This window comes from Lissotriton helveticus, chromosome 6, assembly GCF_964261635.1.
Source record: "Lissotriton helveticus chromosome 6, aLisHel1.1, whole genome shotgun sequence".
NCBI lineage: Eukaryota > Metazoa > Chordata > Amphibia > Caudata > Salamandridae > Lissotriton > Lissotriton helveticus.
In genome coordinates this window covers 61642157-61665684 of record NC_136067.1, presented here as the reverse complement: position 1 = coordinate 61665684, position 23528 = coordinate 61642157, and positions in this window count along the sequence as shown.

The following is a 23528-nucleotide window of genomic DNA, read 5'->3' as shown; positions in this document are numbered from 1 at the left end:
AAGATCACCAACACCCCCACCCCCGCAGTCAGGCAGGAGGCATGCCGTGGCCACCCTCCAGCAGATGGAGGAGTCAGATGAGGAGGGCAGAGGGGGCGAACAAAGTCCCATAGGGGAAAGATCCAACAGGGAGAGGTGTAGTTCTGCATCCGAGGGTGCCCACATCTCATCCAGACGCCGCAGGGCAAGGCCGGACAGCCCAGAGGCAGCCGAGCTGGGTGACAGTGTGTTCGCTGGACTGGAAGGCAACATGCTGAAGGTCCAGCGCCTGCAATGGAAAGAACTGAAGTCAATGCACAGGGAGGTGGCACACATGAACAAGCATATGCACAGGATGGAGAAGGGCATCAGTGCTATGGGGGAGAACATGAGTGCAGGAATGGAAAGAGTGGCTACTTCGGTGGACAACCTCTGCAGCCAGCTTGAGCAGGACCGTCTAGCCAGGCGCAGGGAGAGACAGAGGCTCCAGGGCTATACCAAGTCGGTGAACCGGCTCGCCACTTCAACATCACTGATGTGTCGCAGGTCCATCGCCATGCAGGAGGAGATGGCGCATTGCAGCAGGGATGTGGTCAGGGGGATGGTGTCCTTGACCTCAGTGCTAGAGCAAATGCAGAATGCTAAGGCTGCCACAATGGAAGGGGGGGGACAGTGAGGAGGCCACCAGCCGTGGTAGCATCACGCCCTCACCCACCGAGTTCAGAAGGCGTAGTGAACGTAACGTGCCTTCACATGAACAGTCCGACACACCGGACAGTGTTGATAGGGAACGGTCACGGGCAGCACGTGGCCGCAAGAAGTAAGGACCTATGGCTGTTGCCAAGCATGAGATGGGTGATGTAACCCATGTCCAATTGGACATTGCTCACATTACTGGGGGTGTGCCTAATAAACACCTTGAAATGTAACTGGAACAGGCTCTGTGTCGTTACTCACTCAGAAGTAGTTTGCCGTTATCTCTGCCCGTCTCTGTCTCCCATCATGTTCAATAGCAACACCTGCTGCGCTGGGCTCTGGCTGAGGGTTGTCCTCGTCCTCGTCATCTGAGTCAGTCAGTTCCACTGCTGTTCCTTTTTCGATGGCCAGATTGTGTAGCATTGCACATGTAGCAATAATCTTGCAACATTTGATGGGGCTGTAGAGACGTGCACCTCCAGTTTTGTGGAGGCAACGGAATCTGCTTTTGAGCAATCCAAACTTGCGCTCCACCACGTTGCGTGTGCTCCTATGTGCCACATTGTATCTCCTCTCCCTCGGGGTGGTTGGGTTGAGATAAGGTGTGAGTAGATACGGCCGGAGGGCATATGCGCTGTCACCTATGTACAGATGTAAGTGGCATTATGTTGTGTGATCAATAGCTTTAGCCAGGGTGTACATCAGAGTGTGTCACATTTATTTACCTAGTATGTATTCGTCTCCAAATTCACCTGCAAGCAGACGGGTATGGATGCCACTGTTCCGGAAGATGTACGCGTCGTGGCTACTCCCGGGGAATTTGGCCACGATGTCAGTAATTAAGAACTTGGCATCACATATCACCTGTACATTGATGGAGTGGGTGGATTTGCGGTTCCTGTAAATGTATTCACTAGCTGCAGGTGGGCAGATGGGTATATGGGTCCCATCTATGCAGCCGATGACGTGTGGAAATTGTGCCATTTGGTAGAACTCCAGCTTGGTCCTCTGCAGCTCCGCCTGTGTACTGGGGAAGGAAATGTAGTGTTCCATTCTGTCCATCATGGCATCTAGGAAAGTGTTGAAAAAACGGGACAAACAGCTCTGTGACACTCCACCCACTGCAGCAATCACACCCTGGAAACTTCCTGATGCAAGGAGGTGCAGGCAGCAGAGTACCTGGACATGGGTGGGGACAGCGTGGGCCCTTGGTGTCTGATGCTCCAGATAGGGTTTTAGGTCCCGTATTAGCTCCAGGATGGTATCAGGGTGCAGTCTGTATCTTTCATGAATTTCTGCTTCTGTCAAATGGAACAATGAGATGCGCAATCTGTACACCTGCTCCTCCCGTCTCCAGATCCTTACTCCTGCTGCTCTCAAGCGTAGCCGCCTTGCAATGAGGTAGAGTCCCGCCATTGTGTTCCCACTGATGCATTTTGGGCCTGTTTTTATGCACTCCACCTGATTACCACATGCTCCTGAAAAGTGGTAAATACCGAATCGTTATTACCGAATCCGGTAATTTTCGGTAATACCGAGGTTTGCTACATAGCATTTTTGGGGATTGTTCCGATTCGTTATTTCCGATTAGGTAATATTTGTTTCGGTAATTTTGATTCGGAAAATAACGAATCGGTAATTTATTACCGATTCGTTATTAACGAATCCATTCGGTATTACGTACATCTCACATGGCTAATTACCGGTCGGTAACAACGAAAACTGGCCTTTTTCGGTGTTACCGACCGGTAATCGGCCACCTACATATGGCGCTGAGTTGGTACTTGGCAGCGCTGCCAGGGGCAATGAATTTGATTTGATTTGATTTGTGGTTTTGTAAATCGCGCGTATGCCCTTGGGCGTCTTGGCGCTGCAGAAGAAAACGTGATATCCTAGTGACATAGTGAGAGCTGGTTTATCGGGGGTTAAACAGCCATGTTTTTACTGATTTCCTAAATGACATCAGAGAGGCGCTGTTCTTGATAGCGAGGGGGAGTCGATTCCAGTCTTTGGCAGCGTGCAGTAGAAAGCTTCTACCCCCATCTGGCCTGTTTGAACCTAGGAACTTGTATTAGATTTGCCTGGCTAGATCGTAGTTCTCTAGTGGGAATGTATGGCTTAAGGTGAGTTTTGAGGAACAGAGGTCCGGAGCCATGGAGTGCCTTATATGTTAGGCATAGTGATTTAAACCTTATTCGTTTTGCCAATGGGAGCCAATGTAAAGTATCCAGATGGTGCGATATGTGCTCTGTTCTCGGGATATTTAGGATTAGTCGTGCTGCTGAGTTCTGCAGGCGTTGTAGTTTGGTCAGGTGTTGGGCCTGCATACCAGCGTATAATGCGCTCCCGTAATCGAGTCTTGACAAGGCTAAGGTGGTCACCACAGTTTTACGGGAATCCAGAGGTATGTATGGCACTAATTTCCTGATCATTTTTAAAATAAACCACATAGTGGATACTAATTTGCTGGTTTGGGCATCAAAAGTGAATCTGTTATCTAACAAGATGCCTAGATTTTTAACTTTGGTCACAGGTGATGGACAGTTGCCCAAATCCGCAGGCCACCAGTCTGGTGACCAAATTCCTGCATTTGTTACTAATAACATAACCTCACTTTTGTCCCCGTTCAGTTTTAAGCAGTTTTGCTACATCCACTGGCTGACCTGTTTCATGCAGTTTTTGAATTTGTCTGCGGTATCTGAGCTAGCATTTTTGATTGACACAACAATTTGTGTGTCGTCCGCGTATGACACGGGTAGGAATCCCAAAGCCCTGATGATTCCAGCTAGTGGTGCTACATATAAGTTAAAAAGCGTAGGGCTCAATGATGACCCCTGCCGAACCCGCAGGGTGAGTTGAAGGGTTTAGATTTTATCTCTCCTAGTTCTACTGTGAAGGTTCTATTGTCCAGAAATGATGCCAGCAATTTTCGTGCATCCTGATGTACTCCTGCTGATGCTAGTCGGTCCAGGAGCGTGTCGTGGTTCACCGTGTCGAAGGCCGCCGAGAGATCTAATAAGATCAAGGCGGCCTTCCCCCCGGCATCCAACACGCTCCTGAGCTCTTCCACCGCCATCAGCAAGGCTGTCTCCGTACCGTGTCCCTCACGGAAACCATACTGGGAAGGGTCAAGGATGTCTGCCTCAGCAATAAATTGGGCCAGCTGTTTATTCAAAAGTTTCTCAACTACCTTGGCACCAAAGGGGATCCTAGCTATTGGCCTGTAGTTTCCAGGTTCTTCTGGGTCTATGTTTTTTTTTTTTTTAACAAGGGCAAGACCGATGTTAGTTTCCAGAGGGTAGGATAGGAACCTGAATTTATTATGTGGCCCATAAGTTCGACCATTTGCTGCCTGAGCAGCTCTGGGAAGAGGTAGAAAATGTTCAGTGGGCATGGGTCTGAATATGCCCCCGATTTCGTTGTCATGATTATCTGGTGAACCTGTTCCCTCTCAGGGAGGCAGAATTTAAAAGATGGTCTAGATGTTCTTCTGGGGTCCGAAATCTCAGTTTGGTCCCTTTTTTCTGGGGTGTGGATCTGTGGGTTGGTTGCATTAAAGATTCATAAACCCGGGTCACTTTGTCAATAAAAAACTGACCCAGAGTGTTGCAGAACTCCGTACTGGCTGGCATATTCGTGTTCGCTTTTATTTTGGATAGTTTTTTTACCGTGGAAAATAGCTCTCGACTAGAGTTTTTCGCCTCCTCTATTTTTGGAATGAAGTACTGACTTTTTGCTGTGAAAATCATTTTTTTATAAATATTCAGGGAGGTTTTATATTCGATTTTACTATCCCGGTCGTAGCTTATTCTCCATATCCTTTCAAGTTTTCTGCATATTCGCTTCTGGGTCCTTAGATTTTCGGAAAACCAGGGTTGGGAAGGTTGTTTTTTCCTGAAAATCGCTTTTTTCAGTGGTACAGCTATATTTATGGCTACTGTTATCCATTTTGAGATTTGGTCAGTGGCCTTATTACTTTCCAGGTCCAAAGTAGGTGCATGTGAAGCAAGGTGTTCAGTTGTAGTTTAAGAATGTCTAACCTTGACCAGTCTAAATATGAAGTAGGTTTGTCATGTCTCTGGGGAGGCACTATTCCCTCTGTATGATCCAGAGTTATTGAAAAAATTATAACTTTATGGTCTGACCATGGGACGGGGAGACAGTCCATTACTTTAATGTCTTTATTAGATGTAAAATGAATGGCGCAAGCTGCAGTGTCCGACTGACTAGGGCCTGAAACTTCTTCTTTTACAAATTCAGCGCTGCAACAAACTAAGCAAAAACTATGCCAGGGAGCCCTCAGCATGGACATTCTATTTCTTTGCGGTCTGAGGGGCTGCAGACGTGGGAGAGGCTGATGGCCATGTCCAAGGAGATGCTGCTGGGCCTTGAATTCTGGCGGGCCTGCACGGGGGCTTGGTGGTGCTGTGCTGTCCTTAGCGGCCTCAGCTGTCACCAAACCTCACCATCTAGGCACTGTTTGTGCATAAAAGATCTTGTTCACAACTGAGGGGAGAGAGGAATGAAATGCCTGGTCCTGGGAGGCTTAAAGTATCACCTGACCGGAGGTCACTGTCAGTAGGTGAGTGGGACACCGACACACCAAGCCTTCCCACTGTTTCACCGGTACTTTGTTCTCCCTTTCAAACATGCTTTTGTCATGGTTAAGAACATCTACACCTTTACCTCAACAAGCCACTTAGAAGCAAATTGAAGCCTAACCCGTTAAAAAATGTGGAAGGAAAATAACTCCTACTCTGTATTTTAGGTAGAACATAAATACATGCATTTATATTGTGATCAGGAATAGGGATCCCCACTGACAGTGGTTCCTCCTCTGTCTGTCAATAGTACAAGAAAGTGCTAAAGACAAATCTCCTCAAGGTACACCCATATATCATTGAAAGTTGCAACTTACCTGCTCGTGTCTGCTGCAGCCTCACGAGTGAAACCTGGTGCCCGCCCCTCGCCCAGTCATTGTGGGACACATTGAATTCTCCCTTTTACACTGTTTTAGATCTCTCTCTTGCTCTCTATTTAGGTCTATGGTTTATGAGCACAATGAAATACCTACACATATGTACATTGTAGATGTAGCCAATCAAATGCACAGCTTTGGGTAGGAGAGGGTGACTCGAGGGCATACCTGTGTCACTCCAGGGTTTCACACTTTGCTGCAGCCCTCTCCTTACCAGCACTCAGCGTCTTCTTCCTTCGCTCTGAGAAGGACCTACCTCACCCTGGTATATACAAGGAAAGCAAAGCTTTAGGATAGTAGAAGTGCCTAGCCACAAATTTGTTTTCAATTCATACCTTATATACCTCAAAATTGAAAGTCAGCACTTGGGTGAAAAGGCTGCTAAGTCCATCAGTGCTCAAGTGAGATGAACAGGTTGACGGCACAAAGCTGCAAATAAGCTTGTCATTCAATTGGAAGAATTCCTATTATTTGCTAAGAACAATAAACAAGATAGAGTACAAACTTGGTTCAATGGCAATAACCTTGACAGCTTCAAACCCCACCTTTCACTTCATGATAAGTCTCTTAGATTCACCCTGGACACCAAACTCACCCATGAGGAACACATTTCCAAAAACACACACAAAGATGGGCTGGGCCTTGCTATCTCGTCTAAAGAAAGTCAAAGTGTTTCTTTCAGAAAGCAACTTCAGGGCTACCCTTTCAAGCCCTAGTACTCTTTCACCTGGATGGTGGTAAGGCCCTACTCCATGACTTCCCTGACTCGACCATTGCACCACTGAGGCACATGCTGCGAGCTGCAGCACATCTCATCCAGGGCCTGAGGCAATATGAACACATCACACTGACTAGGATGGAGCTCCATTGGCGTCCCATGCGGCCTGCACCATTCTTAAACCCAGTGGCATCATTTACAAATCTATCACGACCAACGCCACTGCTTATCTTGCAGACCAGTTCACCATCTCTGGTGGATCTCAGCACACCCTTAGCAAGGAAACCATGGGATTGCAGACCAAGAAGTGTAAAAAAGAAAAAAAACTAGACAGCAGGCATCTTCCATATATGCACCACGGATTTGAAACAACATTTCTGTATCCATCGGGATCAACCCAACGCTGCTTCAATTTAGGAAAGAGTTAAAGACTCACCTCTTTAAAGAATGCTAAGTCACAATTCATTAACTGTCTACAATCCAACTTCCTCTCCTCTTGATTTGTGCTTGTCTTTGACCATGTGCAGTGCAGTGCTTTGCTGCCTTTTGGGTAGGTTTGAGCTATAGAAATAACATGTACATCCATCCATCCATCCATCCATACCTACATTGTCCTACAGAAATAGGCAAATAACTGTCAGAGTTTAGACCGTAAACACCAAGGGATAGTTTATTGTCTGTTTATATAATCGCCAGGCAAATAACCAGTCATAGCTTACAGAACTACCTGATTCCTAAACTTTGTAGGCCAGGTTGCCCGGCCAACACTCTAGGTAAGTAACCCTCCCAGAAGTTAGATTAGGGTACATGCATAATTCAATCCTTTCAATGCTGATGCTGCAGCTTATGCAGAAGGTATTTTTTCAACTGGTAAATCCCTCACCCTATCATCCAGCCCATTGTTATCAGGTCCTTTGTCTTTTTTTGTTTTGTCCTTAGATAAATCTCAGCAGGTTTGGTCGTCCAAAATTTGTTAGGGAAAAAAGCAGTGTCGCAATCATTGTCACACAACTCAGAATTCATGCATACATGCTCTACACAAAGTATGCATAATTACCATTCTCTTCGGGCATAGTCCCTACCGCATGGAAGCAGGCTATGGTCAAAGCCTTGATGAAAAACCCCAACTTGGACCCCACGGAACTGAGTAACTACCGCCCCATAGCCCTGCTCCCATGGGCAAGCAAGATTTTGGAGAAATATATAAACCAACTTCTCATAAACTTTCTGGAAGATCACCAACTACTGGACCCCACCCAGACTGGCTTTAGACCAAAACATGGGACCGAAACCGCCCTCCTCATGGTCACCGAGGAGGCCAGAAAAATCCTAGATCACGGAGGATCAGTGGCAGTGATCCTCCTTGATCTTAGCGCGGCCTTCGACACGGTCAGCCATGACACTCTGCTGTACCGCATGTCCCAGGTCGGGATTAAGAGCAAAGCTTGGTCTTGGTTCCAGTCTTTCCTAGAGGACAGATCCTTCCGTGTGTTCGATGGCGAATCTATATCCACCAGCAGACCTCTGAAATGCGGAGTCCCCCAGGGCTCCTCTCTAAGCCCTGCACTTTTCAACCTGTACATGAGGCCACTGGCCGCTGTTGTCCGCCCATTTGGGATTAAGATCATTTCCTATGCGGACGACACGCAGCTGGTGGTCTCCCTGACACAGGAAGCCAATCCACCTGGACAGGGCGGGCTTAGAGAGTGTCTGGAGGCAGTGAAGACCTGGATGTCCCTATCGTCCTTAAAACTGAATGGAGACAAGACCGAGCTTATGGTCTTAGGCCATACGGATCTTAGCTTCCCTGCTTCCCTGTGGCCATCCAGTCTGGGTCCCCCCCTACCCCTAAAAACAGCATTAAGAGTCTCGGAATTTGGCTGGACAGATCTCTGTCCTTTAATGTACAAGCTACAAAACTGTCGGCCACTTGCTTCGGCATCATGAGGATGCTAAAGAAAATCCTCCCCCTCCTTCCCATGGAAGCCAAACAAACAGCCGTACAAGGTCTGATCCAGTCACGCCTTGATTTTAACAATGTACTTTATCTCGGCGCTCCTGAATCCACTCTGAGAAGGCTTCAGACAGTCCAGAATTGCGCAGCTCGCATTCTACTCGACCTCCCCCGCAGACAGTCAGTAAGGACCGGACTGGCAACCCTTCATTGGCTGCCGGTGCGCCAGAGAGTAATGTTTAAAGCTATGTGTATAGCGCACCAGTCATTCTGGAACACTGGTCCCAGGATCACACGGGACCTAATTACTCACTATACGCCTAATAGAAGCCTGCGCTCTAGTCAGACCTTCCTTGCATTGGCCCCCAGAATTAAAAGGTCCAGATCAGGAGGCAGGACATTTTCTCACAATGCTGCCAGGGCCTGGAATGCCCTCCCTCTGCATCTAAGAGCCAACCCCAACCTCACGACCTTCCGTAAACAGCTGAAAACCTTCTTATTTCACCCAGTCTAATTAATCCCCTTCCTCTCCCCTCCTGAGCCATTGGTCGGATTTGCGGTATTCCTAGCGCTTGGACGCCTCCGGGCAGCAATTCGCGCTATACAAATGCACATCCTATCCTATCCTATCCTATCCTAACAGATCTCTGTTTGATTTGCATGTATGGAACCAGTTAGAAAGAGAGTTGCCAAAAAGTGCTGATTTGAATGCCATGAACGTCATTTGGAGGTTGCCAGTGGCCACAGGTACCACCCTGGGCTTGCATCTTACAACCCATCACCAGTGCCTTTGCGATCCCCGGCCGCAGAGATGACAACAGCAGTGTCAAGTACAGAATCAAAACAGGTTACTGATACGCACAGTTTACTTTCACCAGCTCCCCCTGGGACATTACACTTCTGTATGGTAAATGAAATGCATTCAGTAGTGCAGCACTATTAATATACATCATAAAATGAAACTAATTAAAAATACGTATTTTTAAACTCATTGCCATGCCTCATTATGGTGAATACATGAAAAACAAGCATTAACAAACTTAATAAGTCTGGCGTTCTTAAACTGGTGTGATTTTATTTTAAGGATATGTCACAAAAAAATGGAAATACTAACAAAAAGAAAAAGAAAAATATGCCAACTGTGATGTCAAACGCTTCAATTAATCATGTTTAAATAAAAATAACAATAATCACATAAACTTTTAATAGAAACAATATAGGCCCTCCTAGAATGCAAGTGTATTTAGAATAGGTATAGAAGAGGGGGCGTGGTCTGGCCACGCAGGAAGATGGCCGCCTGTTAGAGGAGCTCCGCCGAGGGATGGACCCCTGACGAGCTTATCTGCCCTACCTGCTCGAGTGGGTCATCTCTTTGCTGACGAAAATGCTCCAGAGGCCATGAGGGTTGCTGCGGTGGTCTCTTCTCTCGTCCAGCTGCTCCTGCCTTTCCTGTAGCGGAGTGACGGTGAGGCGGCCGGCTCCTACAGTGCACGCCACGGCATTCGCGCGCTCCTGGGGCCGCGCCTCTCGTCAGCGAAGGCGGCGCCCTCACTACCACAGGGCCGCGCCTCCTCAGATTCTAGGCCGCGCCTCCTCAGACGATGGGGGCGCGCTTCATTACGGCTGCAGGCTGCCTTCTTGACTTACATTGCTTCTGCTGCCAGTAGCAGCGCCCTCCTCAGGCTTATTTCGTAATGGTTTTCCTCACAGTTGCTAGTGCCACATTTTGTTTGGAAAGGGCATTATAAAAAGAACGAGGGGAACACTGAAAGACTGGCACACCTGTTGTCCCACTGGAGCGCTCATTTTCGTCAACTGTGCATGTATGCCCAGGTGCAATAACATTACTGGCAGGGCTAAAGTCGCTTGCACCATTATTTAATCATATCTGCCATTATATGCAGCAGCAGACTATGACTGGCATTTGAATGGACAACAACAACGGTACTGGCAGATACAATTGCAGGAGTACTGGTCCCTTTTTTCTCCTTGACTCTAACCACATGGCTTTGCAACAATCAGGTTTACATACATCCAAACTGGAGTACAGTAAATATACCACTTTTATTTAACAGCTTTGTGAGCCATATGCAACATTTGGGTCAGAGTTACTTGACCCTATTGGTTTTGTCACTTCTCTTCAATATTATGCTGTCACATGAAAAGTCAATACTGAAGGGACTGGCAGATTCACTTGCAGGAGTACTGATTCATTTGTCTCCTTGACTTTAATTACCTGGCTTTGGCACCTTTCTTTAGCCGCTTTATGTGGCGTATCTGTCATTTGGGTCAGAGTTACTTGACTCTTTAATTCTTTAGCCTGTTCTCCTATTCTTTCACTTTGCCAGTTACGCAGGAGGCAAGGAGTGAACGGGAAAAGGGCTGAATTTTCATTCACCACCGCCACTACATGTTATGAGCTCCTGTGACTTCTTTTTCTTGTTTTGCGCAGCATTGGATGAATATTGCCTCACCTTATTCACCTGCTTTTCCTCATCTGGCGCAGAAGGCATGTTACTATTGCATTGAACCTGTTTCATATTGTACTGCTTGCTATTTTGTGGTAATGCTATAGCGACCCCTCAATTTGATGCATTTTTGATATGTTACATATGTTGGTCACTACCTTATTACATATCCTTTTTTGCATTTGATAATTTGATGTACCCTTGGTTTCATCATTGCTTCACATTCCAATACCTTATCAATTCGCTTTTGTAGACCACCTCTCCAACAGTGCGCTACAATGTCCAATAATAGAAATGGGGGTCGTGGTCCTAAACCGCCACTTTTTACTGAAGTGGTGAAACAACATTCTAACATACCAGTGAAAGGCAATGGCTCCGCATTCTCCCCCTCCTCGCAAGCTGCGTCATCTCAAAGTGACAAGTCTCTGTCAGATACTATGCAATGTATCCTGCTAGAACTATCTGGTGTTAATCGCAGATTGGAGGGGCTGGACATTACCATGACATCTTTGGCTACAGAGACTAAGTCCATTCGTGCTGAACTTACTACCTTCCACACACGGATTGATGCTATTGACTCTAAGATATCGGATATGGAAACTCGACTGGATAATGTCCAAGGCTCAGATCAAGATCTTTTATTCTTACATAGTAAAATTGTTGATTTGGAGGATCGTAGTCGTCGAGACAATATTCGATTTTTTGGATTTCCGGAAACCATTGAAAAGCAAGACATGAAGCTTTTTCTTTATGAGACTCTTCCTACGCTGACTGGTATTTCTTTTACTCCTCCTCTTGAAATACAACGTGCTCATAGGCTGGGCCCTCCACGTACTGACGCTTCAGCCCGACCTAGACCAATTATTGCTTGCTTTCTTCGACATGAGCACACTCGACAGATCTTGTCAATGGCTCGTTCGCATGGCCCCTTCTTATTTCAAGGTCATACTATCCATGTGGCGGCAGACTTCTCCAAAGAGACTAATGAAAGACGAAAGGCGTTCCTCTCTTTCCGACCTCAGCTGCGCCGAATGGACATTAAGTATGGATTATTCGAACCCGCACGGTTTCGCATAACCAGAAATGGAGAATCCAAAGACTTTTATGATCCTGCTCTTCTTCAGCAATTTTTGGATACCATTGCGTCTGATAATATGGACACCCAATCTTCCTCCTGTGCTCAGACTTCTCAGTCCAAGGCGTCATCTGCACGTCTTCCAGAGTCTCCTTCGAAATTCTCTAATGACCCTCGGCAACGTGGCAGAGATATTACACGTTTGCCTCGTTCTCAGGATGATAAGGCCTCAGCACTGCATTCAGTTTCCTCCCTTACTAACATGCCGCAAAGGGACAAATCTAGGTCCCCTCTCAAGCAGCCTTCAGATGCTGACTGATTTTTCTGCTTTATTGTATTTTTGCTATTCTCTAGATCAGGATAATTCCTGTTATTTGTGATGCTTTAACTGTTTACTTAGTTACCTCCGGATTTCTAGTATTAGAAACTATGAGCACTGTGGCATTCTATTTTACTTTGTGCTCTTGTTATCTTGTGACTTTTCAAATATTTAATATTTCTTAATTGTTTTTTTAGGAATGTGTATGCATTTTAGACCTTTCTCTTTATATGCTGCATGAGTATTATCTATTACCTGTGGGGCTCTTTTCTTGTTCATTTCCTTTGCCATGTTGTGGTTACTGTGATCCTGCTTCACACTGTTCACTCTCTTTATCAGACACTCTGTTTTTGACATAATGTATTTTTCTTATATTGTTTTACTCACTTAATCTACACTGTCTCTACTTATATTTCCATGTTTCATTATATGTACTTTTACTCTTTTGTTTCCTACGTCTCTCTCTTTTCTCTATTTGATTTTATTGGCTCTGCTCTTTTCCATCTATTATTTTCTATGCTTCATTAACTATACCTTATCCGTTTCTTTTATTGCATAATATGGGGGTTCCTTTATTTACTTTGCTTCCTTTAATTTTCTTTTCCTTTTTCTTCTCGTCATTATTTATTGTATGGTAATTTCACCACACATTTAATCATTCTCTTTATTCATTGTTTGCTTTTCTGTTTTCTTGGTTCTTTCACCTTTCCTGTGGTGGTCCCTTTCCAATGCATTCCTTCCCTATGATATTGTACTTGTTATTCAACATGGCGTTATTCATCTTTTTCAGTGGTCGCTCCGTTTTGGATTCTTTCATATATTTCTTGAAATAGGTTCTAGTATTTTCTTATGCTTTTATTTTCATGCATTATTATCTGTACTTTCTATTCTCTTTTCTACCCCCTTTCTTCTAATGGTGCTGCATTTCTCTATTCCCCTCATTTAACTTTCATACTTCTTTCATTCTATCTTTTGCATCTCTTTCCTTTCTTTCATTATGCAATATGTCTAGCTTTTATTCCATTTCCCTTGTTTTTTATTTTTCTCCTCCTGTTATTCTCTTATTGTATGATTCTTCTATCATGCTTTTTCCATTATACTGCATGTATTTCATGTTAATGATATATGGTTTTCCATATTTTTCTTGTTGTAACCATGCTCTACATTCGTTTTACAGACTCAGTTTATTTCTTGCTCCCAGCACCCCCATTCTTCTTCTTTGCTCGGAGGGGGTCCGGCCTCCCTTGGTGCTGCTGTAGGTGCACCCAGACCCGCCGTTAACAGTCTAGGTTTCTTTTTACTTTTCTTTCTCTTTTTGTTCTCCTTTTTGCACCTTTAATACTTTTTCTCTCTCTATTCATATTTCCTGTGTTTCTTCCACTCTTCACTCTGCATTTATAATCTACTTTCCTCTCTTCTTTTCCTTCTTTCTTCTTTCTCCTTCCCCAGAGTAACAAACTTTTTCTCCTACATCTATTTATTTATTTTCTCTTTTCCTTTTTTATCCTCTTGTTCAACTTTACTGTCATGTCTTCTACCCATCCGTTGTCGGTGATATCCTGGAATGTCCATGGCCTCACCCATTATATTAAGCGAAAGAAGGTTCTTTCTTATTTGCATTCTAAACATGTAGACGTTGCTTTACTACAGGAAACCCGTTTGGACGATGTCGAATCTAATAAACTCAGCAGGGACTGGGTTGGTAAAGTCATTCATAGCAGTGTCTCTAAACTGGACCCCACTAATCCCAACCCTGTTCGTAAATGTGGGGTTGCTATCCTCTTTCGAAAGTCACTTCCTTTTACGATTATCAAGACGTGGACTGACCCGGATGGCCGATATGTCTTTGTTAAGTTGAAACTTGAAATTCTTTCATATGTCTTGGCTCTGTCTATGCTCCATTAGGTTCCAAAAAGCAATTTTTCCTTCGACTCAATCGCCTCCTTACAGAAATAAATGCCACCCAATTTCTCATTGGAGGTGACTGGAACTTGGCTCCAGACCCTGCCCTTGACAGAACAGGTTGCCTTGATATCGTCAATGCATCAGATAGAGCCATTTTGCGTGACATTCTTTCTGACAATGGGCTTGTTGATCATTGGAGACTCAGTCACCCTCAAGATAAAGAATATACATTCTTTTCTTCTACTCATGGTACCTTCTCCCGTCTTGATTACTTTCTTCTCTCCCAACATACTGTCCGGCTAGTTACAGAATCGAAAATCCTAGAAGCAGCCATTTCTGATCACTCCCCTATTTTCTTGTCTCTTGATTTAGGTCTCTCCAATCCAGGGCGCAAGTCCTGGCGTCTAAACATCAATAAATATAAAACACCAACAGGTAAACTTCTTTTACAGTCACACATGCGAGACTACCTTTTGATTAATGAGGACTCAATTTCCTCTAAACGAACGGTATGGGCAGCTGCTAAGGCAACTATCAGAGGCCAACTTATGCGGGACGCTGCTCTATATAATAAGAAAAACGCTGCCAAACAGGCTGATCTGGAAAAAGACATTTGCCGACTTTCTCAATTATATCTTTCAAAACCAACCCTTCAAAATCGTAAATTATTGGAGCAGGCACGCATGTCTCTCAACAGCCTTTTTACTTCTAAGGCTGAATATGCCTTACAAAAGATGAAAGGGCGTCACTATGAGCAGGGTGAAAAAGCTGGTCGGCTGTTGGCTGCGCAACTACGCCAGAGGGAGGCTGCTATGGCAATTCCCGCAATTAAATCAAGTTCTGGTACTATGCTTACTCGACCGCAAGAAATTGTTGATGAATTTGCTTCCTTTTACAGATCTCTCTATTCACCAAGCACTCACATAGACACTTCAGAGATGTCAACATTTTTGGATACGATACATCTTCCACGTCTCTCTGATGATGGTAGAGCTCTACTTGATGGAGCTATTACGAAGGAGGAAATTTCCTCGGCTATTGCTGCCTTGCCCTACCATAAAGCACCGGGCGAGGATGGTTTCCCCCCCGAATTCTTTAAATGGACTGGTCAGAGTATGGTTGATACTCTCCATGCCGCATTTGCAGAAGCCACGGAGGAATCTTCTCTTGGTTCTATTTCCAACAAGGCCATCATAGCTGTTTTACCAAAGCCTGGTAAAGATCCTTTGCTATGTGGTAGCTACCGCCCCATATCCCTTTTAAACTCTGATGTTAAGATTCTTGCAAGTATCCTCGCCTCCCGTCTTCGTAAGGTTTTACCTTCTTTAATACATAACTCACAGGTAGGCTTTGTTCCTGGTCGTTCATCTCGAAATCATCTGCGTACTCTCTCTCATGCTTTATGGTCAGCCAAAAATCTTGCTGACGAAGCCCTACTCCTTTCTCTGGATGCTGAAAAAGCTTTCGACCGTATTGAGTGGGAGTATCTTTTTGCCATAATGCAACGATTTGGTTTGGGTGACCAATTTGTAGCTAAAGTGCGTCTATTATATGATAGTCCTTCAGCCCAAGTTAACTGTGGCGGTTTTCTTTCTGCTCCATTTCCAATCAGACGGGGAACCCGTCAAGGTTGTCCTCTTTCCCCTCTTCTTTTTCTTTTGGCAATGGAACCTTTGGCTGCTGCAATCCGTCAGTCATCCGCAGTGGTTGGAGTTCCTCTTCCAATAGGCCATTCAAAAATGTATTTATACGCGGATGATATTCTTCTCACACTTACCGATCTTCCCCGCTCTCTCCCAACTCTCCTTCGTATCATAAATAATTTCTCTTCTTTTTCCGGTTATAAGATTAACTGGGATAAGAGTGAAGCATTGCCCATGTCCATTGGTACTACAAAAGCTGCTATTTCTGGTTTTCCATTTCACTGGCAATCTTCCCGCCTTAAATATTTAGGAGTGTTGATTAACAGAGGTCTGGATAATATAGTTATGGACAATTTAACACCGTTGATTGCACAAATGCAAAGAGATTTCGATAAATGGAAAGTCCTTGGTCTATCTCTTTGGGGGCGGGTTCAGGCGGTTAAGATGGTCACCCTACCGCAATTTCTTTATGTTCTAGGTATGCTCCCTCTAACCATTCCCCTGACTATTCTTCGGTCCATTGACTCCAAAGTTAAACTTTTTATTTGGGGTACGGCCAAACCGCGTCTTTCCTTGGCCAAATTAAAATCTCACCAATTGTACGGCGGCTTGGGTCTTCCCTCTATTGAGCATTACTCACTCGCCCTCCATCTTTCACAACTTTCCTTCTTTTTGCCCAAGTCTAAAGACATACCTCAATGGGTCCCACTCGAACGTCACTTATTATCCTCGAATCTTGGCTTGTCCCTTTTATATGGTAGGGGTTCCAGTTCTTCTGACCCCAAAAATCCTATCTTATCTACTATGTATAAATCTTGGCAAAGAGGTCATCGTTTACTTAATTCTAATCCGCGGCTTCATGTTAAAGCTCCTCTATGGTCCAACTCGGCTATTCGTGTTCATGGTCGCATGCTCTCATGGCCTCTGTGGCAGGAGGCTGGTGTTCACTCTTTGGAACAATTGTTCCATGACAACAATTTTAAATCTTTCTCTCAAATCAGTGACGAATTCCAATTGCCTTCCACACACTCCCATCAATATACTCAACTTCAACAAGCCATCACTAAACATTTAGGTTCTCCACCTGAATTGCTGGAGACATCTCCTATTCTGTCTTATTTACATTTGTGGGGTAATCTTAAAGGTGTGACTTCTGGTCTTTATAAAACTTTCCTTCATCCTCTCTTTTCGCAACCTCTTTCGAAAGCTCTTCAATTAAAATGGCAAGCTCGCTTATCAGTTACATATTCCATTGCCCAATGGGATCAAATCCTCGAAGGTTTACATAAGGGTGTCCGAGAGGCTCGTCTCAAATTCTGCATTTTCAAAATCCTCCATGAATGGCACTGGTCTCCATATAAACTACATCATGCTAAATTGTTAACACATTCTTTGTGCTGGAGATGTTCTGCTTCTGGTTGTGATATTACACACATTATTTGTGAATGCCCCCGTACTAGATCATTTTGGCTTTTTATAAGACAGACTTTGGCATCTACTATGTCATTACCATTACCCTTTACTTCTGCAACTATTATCTTACATGATTTTCGAGGTCTCCCGACATTATCTAAACCACAGACTCGTCTTCTTCATACTGCTTTGGCTAGGGCCAAAATCTGTATATTGCGTCATTGGAAGTCCTCTTTATCTCCTTCTCAAGAAGAATGGCTGGTGGCTATGGTACAAACGGCCTCTTATGAACGTGTAATTTATAATTTGCAAGATCAGGCTACTGTTTTTCTTCAAACATGGTCCCCATTCCTGGAAGCCACGGTGGTTGGTGACCCTGTCTCCACTCCTTCCTCTCCAACGTCTGTTATCCCTTCTTAATTATTTTTATTTTGTATTTGTATACTCTTCCTGAGATTTTTTCTGCTCATTAATTCTTTTCATGTGCCTCGGCCTCATCGCATTTTCTCCTTTCCCTTGTTACTCTGGGGGTTTTTTCTTTTCTTTTCTTTTCTTCTTTTTCTTTCTTTCTTTTCTTTTCACTTTTCCTTTCATTCTTTCGCTATCTTCTTCTCTAATATCCTTTACTTCATCATTTACAGAATATTTGCTATTTCTACCTCCCCACTTCCATTATATCTTATGTATAATCATATTATTTTCATACCTTAATTATGATTCATTTATCAATATCTTATTTTATTATCCATTTACAAATATACGTATTTCTGTATTTTCATCTAAAACTTAATAAAAAATTTCAACACAAAAAAAAGAATAGGTATAGAAAACCCTATCAGTTTTAATTCACATTCCCGGAAAATGTGATTCTTATTGGTGCAAAGAAATTGTGCCACGGTTCTGTTTACATCAGCTTTAAGAAATAGTTCAAAAATGAACGGATGACCACAAAATAAAGAAAGGATAAAGCATTGAATGTCAAAAGCATTAAAGTATTGCCACACCATCCCTGGGACTGAAGTGGCCATCTTGTCGGGTGATTGTGTGTACGTGATCGTGTAAAATGCTGCCACTCCCTGTGCAAGGCAGCTGTGGAGGGAGTAGAATGGCGCGTTGCTCCATGCTGTATACTGCACTGGGCAGAAGCACATGACCAACAGACTAAGAGAATTGACTCAAGGCCTCTCTGTGAATATTTGTGTTGTGTAATTTACGATTCTACAGCTGTCTCAAAGTCACACCTGGAACCAAACAGTCACCTTTCTGGTTCACAGGAGTGATAGCTCCTTCCAAGTGGTCATATGTCAAAACCTGTTAACAATAATGAGAAGTAAATCAAGCCAGTAGTACCATATGGCATATCCAATATATAGTCTATATGGATCAATACTTTTGGGAATGACCACTGATGTTTTTTCACAACGCATGTTTATGGATCTCCCAGTAGTTTAGCAATATCTTTTTTTCTGCAGGCATCAGTGACATCAATCATTGTGAAGTCGCCTGGATCAAGTCTTATCAATATGATTGATTGATACATTGGCAAACAGAGGGAAGGAATTGGTGAAAGTGATTGGACAAGGAAAGGGCCACGGTAATTGTGTGCTGGAATTGTGCACTTGCACTGGATTATATAACGACAAGCGTTTCACCAAGAGAGGTATGGCAGTGTGTTATTAAGGGTGGGCGCAGGTGGGTCTGAGTTAATGCCATGACAGCACGCGGGACCTTCAGAGCAGATCGGTCCATGGTGGGGATCTGTCCGCAGTCACAGTGACATGAGTGAGCCTAGATCTGTGAACAACGCCCTCTTCCTGCGACTGGAGGATACAGCACTTACAGCTATGCCTTCAGCTCCTCTTGCTGCTTCATGGAAGGATTCTAAAATATGTTTTACATATTAAAAAACCAGACAGAAATGTGTTACAGCACTCTGATTATTGTAGAGTGAATAAGGTGTAGCTGGAGTCGCCAATGTGGTGACTGAGCAAGGGATTTGCACCTGCTGATGGGAGGTGGTAATAAGGTGCTAATCTTTCCTCAGCACTCTTCTTGAATTTTGAATCATCCTGAGTCACAGCGACTGCACGCGTTTAATGCAAGTGTATTGCCAGCATTAGGTGATGTTACAGAATAAGCAGTAATGTTTTGGGCTAGTCAAAGGATTACTGCTCTAAATGAGAATTGTCGACCTGTTAAAGATCAGTTGCATCCTTTTTCTATTTTTTTTTTTATTATATTCTTCGCTTAGATAAATGCTGAAGGCCACAGGCTCCCACAGGAAAATTCTCTGTTTTTACAAAGCTCTAGAGGAAGAGAAAGCCCTTCAAAGGGCGATGGATCACTCCTGCTCTGCAGTTTAAAGTTTCTCCAGGGAGATGGATCAAGCAGAAGAGGGAGCCATGAAGCTGAAGGGTGAAGAAAGCACTGTTCATTGTGGGTGAGGAACAGCAGCTGAGGGAGGCAGTGGTAACCTGCCACTTTCAACTACTGGGGTAATGATCTTCAAGAACAACTGGGGTAAGGAAGCGTTAAGATCAACAGCGGCAAGGAAGCAGTCGTTTGTGAGCGAGTCTCCTCCGCTGGAATCTATGAGCGAGCTCTGAGTTCTTATACTAGATTGACCACCACTTATATTGGTGCTGGGTTACTGGTGTTCCTAATCAGTGTGAAGTGTCGCTGAGTTGCCCACTTTGCTCAGATCAGCTTCTGAATAAGACCCGCTTTAGTTTTGCTTCCTTTCTGTTGAGCACTTTTCATGATCTGCAAAGGATGGACCTAACATTCGTTCTCCTAATATCTCCAACGGTGTTGGGGTGAGGCATGTGGCGGCTGCGTCAGGTGGAAAACACTGAACTCACCCAAGATGGCTGATCCTCCCTTGAGAATGGAACCTCTCTCAAGATTTGTTCTGAGAGCAGCGCTCGTCAGACACTGACGATGACCTCCTGGGAGGGAACAAACCCGTGCAAACTCTCTTGTTCATCTTGAGTGATAGGGCTTCTGTTTGGTGTTTTTTCCCTTGTTCCATGGCATTGTTTGCTGTTCTTTGTTCCTCAGTGCTTGTGGCCAGGAGACCCCGATGGCTGTAGCTAGGACTATTTTGGGTAAGCATGAGTATGGTGGAAATACGTAAGGCACGTACGTACATGTAGTCCAAACAAATGTCATCTCCTCTTCATCTTGACCTTGACCTTTATTAGTCTGTCCTTTACCTGTACTCTGACTCCTGACAACCTGTCTTGTCCACTAGCCACGTTTCGTGGGCAGCATTAAAATCCATCTCCAGTACAAATAAAATAATTATATTTCTGTATAAGCAAAACTAATAAGCTTCCAACCATTATCTTGCTATTTCTGTGGTTTCTGTATCTGCTGAAGTGTTCTTAGTAGCACTAAAAATGCAAGTCTTTTGCACTTCACATCACCGTGCTGCCTATGTACACAGCTACCTACTGATAAACAATAACGCTTTTTATCCAACTCTGTTTTTTGTGTTATCTTTGTACCAAACAATGCACACATCATTGTGACAGGAGCATACATGTGATTTCAAGTTAAAACCCCCTAGCCCCACCACCCATACCACTCCCCTATTCACACATTAGGGTGAGTGGCCCGCGCTTCCCCTTGGATATAGTCACCCAGCTGTATTCTCCGGTTCGGCCTCACCTATTGACCCATCCGTATCCTTACTGAATCCATACTGATCATGCCATTACCACAGGACTTATCTAATTTCTTGTGGTACCCTTGTATCTCGTACACCGCCCTTTCTGCTTCCATGCATCTATTCATGCCTTCATGCCTCATGAATTTCGTTGGGGGTTGTGCGTGTCCCACTTCCTGGTCACGTCTCACTTCGACTACAATATATCCCAACATGCAAAATGACAATTGCCTCCAGAGGAGGTCTACGTCATTAGGAACACCCAAAATGACATAATGGGGCATCCTAGGGACATCCTCTTCCAACACTGCTTCCAGTTCTCCAATAATGTCATCCCAGGTTCACTTCACCTTGGGGCAACTCCCCAGTGTGTGCAGGAGATCTGCTCCCCCTGTGATGGATTGTAAGCAACTGGAGTCGGCTGCCCTCCCCCATTTTAAAGAATTTAGTCTGGGAGTATTATGCTTGATCCTGGATATTGAACGGTATCAGTCTCGGTCTGGTCATAATGGCGACCTCTCTAGGGTGCATCAATGAATGTTCTCCAAGACCCCTAGATCTGCCTCCCATCTATCAAGTAGGCATATCAGGCCATCGGGGGTATTGTTAATTATAATATCCGGGTATAACTGGGACATTGGCTTGCAAGTTGTCGCACCACCCTGCTTTCCAGTGGGCTATGTTCAGAGATCTCCATCCGACAACACCTCCTGCCTTGAGGAAATGGGCCAACTAGAGATATTTTAATTCTTGGGTAGGTGGAAGAGCATATTCTTGCGGCATGTCCTCAAATCACTTTACCTCCACCATACCCATTATGTCTCCCAAGGTTTCTATTCCAACCCATTCCCACTGTCAGGAGCTTCTTAGTCTGCCTACTTCTTTTAATATTGTCCCCTTCCAGAAAGATGTGGCTAAGGTCTGTGCCCCAAGCCAACCCAGAGCGCTTGTTGTATCGTCCCATGTTTTCAGCATCGCTTGAGCCGGGGTAGGCAGGTGTGTCCTACATTATCCCCCTTACATGTAGCGGCTGTCTAGCCTGGCTGCAGGCTCACTATGAGGGGTGAATACCCATTTGTTAATAATTTGGAGTTGGCTATCTCTACAGTAGGCCCTTATGTCAAGGAGCGCAAGGCCCCATTATAAACCCGACGGTACAACGTTTTCAAGGCTATTCATGGGGTGCCTCCGTTCCAAAGCAGCCCTCTCAGTGGTTTATCTATTTTATGAAAGTTGACTTCTGGTATTGGGAAGGGAATGTTCTGTAACAACGAAAGCAGATTGGTCAGTGTAATCATTTTTAAAATGGTGGCCCTGCCCATAAGCGAGAGTGGTAATGTGCGTCATCGCGCCACATCTTCTCGGGATTCCCCCACTATTCTGTCCAGGTTGAACTACAGAAATCTTTTTTGACCCATCATGATCTTAAGTGCTAGATATTGAAAGCCAGTTTGCATTGTATTAACGGACCCTACTGGTGTAATTAAACCTTTACAAGCTTCCAACTGATGGATTGTGGACTTTTCCCACTTAATACTGTCGCTGGAGTAAGTTTCCAAGTTGCAACAGACCAACATGGCCACCAGGACTTAATCTCTGGGTTTTCTAGATATATTAGCATGGATTTTTGTTGTCCTTGTGCCCCTCCCCAGTGTAATAGTTGTGGACATCAAGTCAATCACCCTCACCGCCTCCGTGGGTGCCCTGTAGAGCAGAGCCACCCATGCATGGAAATGGGACCCAAAGTCAAACCTTTTCTGGGTCAGATGGAGGTAAACCCAGTCATTAAAAGAAACTATGCAAAGATAAAGAATGCGGAAAAACAAGGCATAGTGAAGTGTGCTTTGTGACTGTGTTGTGGCTTGTCTCAGCCTCGGTTGACATCACCCACTGAGAAGAATCAAAACACAGCATTCTGAAGGTGTAGAGCGAAACTAAACAATACTATCCAAGGGACTGGGCACTCCGAGGTAGTTATTGGCCATCGTAGAGTAAGAGTAGAGTAAAGGGGCCTAAGACCTCCTTTTACTTCACCCGGCCAATAACTACCTGCAAGTGCCCTTCCTCTTGGGTAATATAGTTATTGTAACACAGACCCTTGATATTTTGGTTGTCATTCACAGTGTTTTTGTAAGGTGGGCTGCTATTTTAATGGTGACCTGAAAGTGGATGTTTTCATGAAGGATAGTTCCTCCATTTTGTTTGTGAAACTGTTTGACATCTGTTATTCTTACAGCAGCATGGACTTAATTGTGCTCTATTGCCCCATTTCAAAAATAGCCACTTAGAATAGAAAACTATTTCTCTCATGAATGTTTCATGTAAATTATGAATCTTTGCCCAGAAAACTGAAGTCAAAGTTTGTTGTCTCCAAAATCAGTTCTAGCATGGTGAACGAAGCATATACATTCTACAGCAGTAGGCAGTCAGTGGATGCCACAGTATTTTACTGCAACTTCTCCACAGAGCTTTAATGAACAACTAGAGCGCTGACATTCTGCACTGATGACAAAGAAGAGGCCCACATTAGAGCCACGTTGCTGCAGCAGAAGCTGATCAATTCAGTCTTTGCTTTAAACATCGTGCAGGAAATGAGCAGAATATGGAGTAATTGTGCTGTTTATTCGTAAGGCAGAATTGGAGAATAAAATGTAAGGAAAGGTCTTTAGCCTTTAAATTACCTAGCATAGATAAAAAAAAATTACGAAAA